This window comes from Bidens hawaiensis, unplaced genomic scaffold (genome assembly GCF_021521415.1).
Source record: "Bidens hawaiensis isolate Kalapana, Puna unplaced genomic scaffold, B.hawaiensis_p1.1 tig00020502_1, whole genome shotgun sequence".
Classification (NCBI taxonomy): Eukaryota; Viridiplantae; Streptophyta; class Magnoliopsida; order Asterales; family Asteraceae; genus Bidens; species Bidens hawaiensis.
This window is the reverse complement of record NW_027493130.1, coordinates 202,495-207,126: the sequence shown is the minus strand read 5'-3', so window position 1 is coordinate 207,126 and position 4,632 is coordinate 202,495.

The window sequence follows — 4,632 nt, the reverse complement described above, 5'->3', positions numbered from 1 at the left end:
TCCAAGTCAAGCTTGCCCAACCCAATACTATCAAGCTCTGCACCCCAAGCTCAAGCGTACCAAGCCTACTTTGCTCAAGCCCCTGCTATGCAAGCTCAACCTATTCAAGCTATTCCAAGCCAGTCTACCCCAACTGTTCCTACTCCTGCAACTCCTCATGGTGCTCTAAGTCAAGTCAACTAAACTACTCAACGAACGTGAAGACCTTTTTCGTTTCCTTTATCTATCTTGATTATTTTGTCTTTTCTTAATTATTGTAACGCCTCTTTATAGCCTTGGATTATTTCGCATTTGAACAATTTATCTTTTATAATCTATCTTATGAATAAAGTTCCTTTTTGGTTCAATATATTGTTTATTTAAATTTACTCTTATCTTATTTGTTTACCTTCATAAGTGAAGACTTCTTCAAATACTTATATTATTGTGATGTCTTATTAAAATTCCATTGCAACTTTTGAAATCGTTTTATATTTAAACTCCTTAAAAAAAACTTTGTTTCCTTAAATAACATGTTTTACTTAAACGTTTTGTAACCCACACAATGGGACGAGTCATGTGGACCATCCGACGATCTAAATAATTATGGATGCATACGTAATTACCAAAGTCCTCGCATGGAAATCGTGATCCGAATAATTGTGTGTCATAATCTAGAACGGTAAGTAGTTGAGATAACGATACGAATGCAAAGATGTTAAGGACATGGTGGATACGCAGCTTGTACATCCTATTCCTATATATAATTGCCCTTATCGGATTTTCATTTAGAGCGTTACTTCAACTATATAAAGTTCTGTATTATGTGTTTTTTATTCAACGATGTGGTTATAGTATTTCTTAATTTCGGGACGAAATTCCCTAAAGTATGGGAGACTGTAATAACACGGTTTTCTCGTTTTTTGATTTACGAACTAGAACACGACCCGTTTATACTTGAATCCAAACCCAACCCCAACCCAAATTGATTAATTATAAACCCTAACTTGTTCTTGAGCACAAATCCATCAACGAAAGTTTAATTAGGAGTTCCTAAACCCTAATTCGCATCTAGCCGACCCTAATCCCTCATTTAAGTTCGTTTAGAAGGATCTAGATTATGGGCCGCAACTTATTACTCATGCTACGAACCCTAATTTCGTTTTCTATATAAACGATCTTATAAACGCAATTAAAATCGCACATATGATCCCCTAGCTGTCGCTAACCATACCCCCATCGTTAATTTGATTATAAGCACCTGCTACTGCTGGTTCTTCACATCATTACCACCGGCCCTATCTGCTTTTGTTTACATTCCTCCGATCTTTATTCAGGTAATTGTAATACATGGTTTTGATCGCGTCATCATGTAGATCAAAAGCCCTATAGTTAATTAGATCCAATATAACGAATTGGATCGATTTGATTATTAGGGTTTATAAGCAAATATGATAGGAACGGCTGTTGTATATGTATTTTTGAATCTGTTCTTAAACAATTGTGTCTGGTAGCTCAGTTGGTAAACTGCATTCGTTATAGGGGCAGGAGGTCGCAGGTTCGACCCCCACTGCATTCATTATAAATGAAATAAACTAATTTATTAAAACTACAAATAATATTTATTAAGTTATGTTTTTATGAATTAAAATATTTGTTTTATATAATAAATCTTGACATATAATATTAAATTATTAAAACTTTGTTTAATTAGTGTTCATAATAAATTCGTTACTTAGCGTACACGTTTGCTCTCGTTTCTCATTTGGATTTAACGTTCGCGTGTGATCTTTTACGTTTTCTCGTTATCTTATTCATTTTCGTTCATCTATCGAGGTGAGTACCACATTCTCCTATTTTACATGTTTTTCCATGTTTTGGGGACATATGCGTAAATATATATCTCATACATACTTATACTCAAAACTGCAACTATTGTCTTATGTGTTAACAACTTATACCTTACTTGTTTATGTGCTTATTTGCTTTGTATGCTTACGCATTCGGAGAGGTCCAACATAATTTCAGTCTAGTATGATCATACGCCAGTCGTTATAACCTTGTGCTTCTCGACATCTCAGTTATACTTGCTCATTGGTTAATTTGTTATTCTCATATGACTTGTTGCAGCTACGTATTTTGTAATATATACTATATGTACAACTAAACTGGTGTGTTACTCATTCAACATGTGTTGTTGACAAAACTTTATTTTATACACATACGCAGGTTGGTGAAGACTTAGTGGAGAATTTAGCTAGAAGAATATTTTAATCAAGAAATATAAAATTTGTACTGTTGGATGAATTATGTACTTGTTTGTATTTGATTTATTTGATAATTGAATTCAATTAATAGATATTGTCATCTAAATATTGTGCATGATAGTAACCTTGAGAGCTGTGACAATCAGTTCGCGCCACGGCATTTCCGCCGTAGGTTGGGGTGTGACAGATTGGTATCAGAGCCGAAGGTTTAAGATAGGTCGTTAGAGATTGCCTTAGACACATGTTTAGGAGCCCCATACGTGCCTATCTGTTTACCGTTATGTGTTCAAATTAAATTGTTTACAGCTTTCTTAGATAATTATTTATTTATTATTTATTGTATCGTTTTACACACACACACACAAACTCCGAGGCTATGCCTCAACATTCAAAGAAAACTTTTCCAAAATTAGATTGCTTTTATTTTCGGGAAATTCCTTAAGAATTCCCTCCTGTTGTTTTCACTCGAAAACCATAAGGATAGGTTGTGCGGCATGTCCCTAAGATAAATGAAAGGGAATGAGAAACTGTGAGTTGGGCACTGGCAAAACGGGTCCAAGAACCAAAGGTAAGACGATATTCCTTACCTGGATGATAACCTGACCTGAGTACTCAACCCCATGGACCCGAGCGAGACCCATAAATGCCATATGACCGACACCTTAGGTTAATTTTAACCGAATTCACGGTGATTCGTGGCTAAACTCGGTTTTCCCGATTATTGTGTTCCGTTATTTAAATGGTTAGTTGGGTGAAAACTCCATGGAACCCATGGGCACTCCTACTATTCATTTCTTATCTTGATTTCGTATTTTTGATGAAGTAATCAACGTGGTGATTCACAAGATTCTCCGACTACCCACATTTATTTCGATAGTTTGTTATTTAGTTTGGTCGGTTAAAACGCCGTGTAACGCTCATTGGGCCGACAAACTTCATTGCATTGTTAATTCGTTAATTAGTTGGGACAATCAAATTGCCAAGTAACGCTCATGGGCTGTCTAACTCAGTTTTTATTCTTTAGTTCGTTAGGCAATTCAAATTGCCATGGAAAGCTCATGGGAGGCCAACATCCACAATTTATATTTCGTTAGTTTATTGTAAACTTAATAATCAAAATTTTTAAAATGACTTAACTTCTCATGTAGTCACCACACATTAAACTTATTGACTACATCATTAAACAACTATTTACGCAATGTACCCCCCTCATCTTATAATCTTTAACATTTAATCATTGGGGTGAAAATCCCCTTACTTCTTAAGAAAACATTGTCATTTCCACATAATTAAACATTTTACTATTCTTATGGTTTCCTCAATTTATCCATCATCTTATAAATCCTCATTTTTATCCCTATAGAATGTCATCTCTAAGAAACCACCGTCGTCACCAACGTTCATCCGGTTCACGCGATCGCCTCTTGGCTGCTAGAATCACAAAGGAATTTGCTGCTGCAATGCCCACAATCATCACTCAAATCCAAAGCCACAACTCCAATGGATCCGCTACTTCGGCCGCTTCGAACAATTCTGATTTCCGCAACTTCCTGAGCACTAAACCCCCATCCTTTCTTGGTGAGGAAAACGCGACCAAATTGCTGCAATGGTTTGAAGAGATGGAAAATATTTTCATCCACAATGAATGTCCGGACGCCAAACAAACTAAGTTCGCCTCGAGCAAGTTAGAGGGTCAAGCTGTCATCTGATGGAATGCCCTGAGGAATGACCAAGGGTCTGACTTGGTTGTATCCATGCCTTGGGTGGAACTTAAGGAAGCAATGAAGAAGGAGTTTTGCCCGGAACATGAGCTGCAAATACTTGAAGCCAAATTCTGGGAACTAAAGTAGATTAGTGGGGATAACTCCGCATACTCTAACCGTTTTCACGAGCTTAGACGCATTGTGCCCCATTTGGTAACCCCCGAGACTCGCGGTATTCAGAAGTACATTCGCGGTCTTCCGATCTTTTTCGGTGGTGTCGTGATGAGTCGTGACCCGTTAACCATTGGTGAGGAGATGGACCTAGCTGCCTCTCTCACCTATAGTCATGTTAGGGATGGAACCTTGTCTCGCAAGGACTCCAAGCCTACTCCCGACAAGACTAAGACCGACTCCGCCTCTAATGCTGAGACTAAGCCTTCCTACAACAACAATCACCGCAACAACAACCACAATAACAAGTGTAAAGCCTATGCCGTTAACCAACCCAATAACCAAACTCCTCCTAACCAAAACCAAACTGCCTCAAACAAGAAGACTTACCTTGGTCCTCATCCCTTATGTGTCAAGTGTAGCTTTCATCACTCTCCTCAAATCCCGTGCCGACTATGCACCCAATGCAACCTTTTTGGCCACCTTGCTAACACTTGACGTATCCCGCCAAA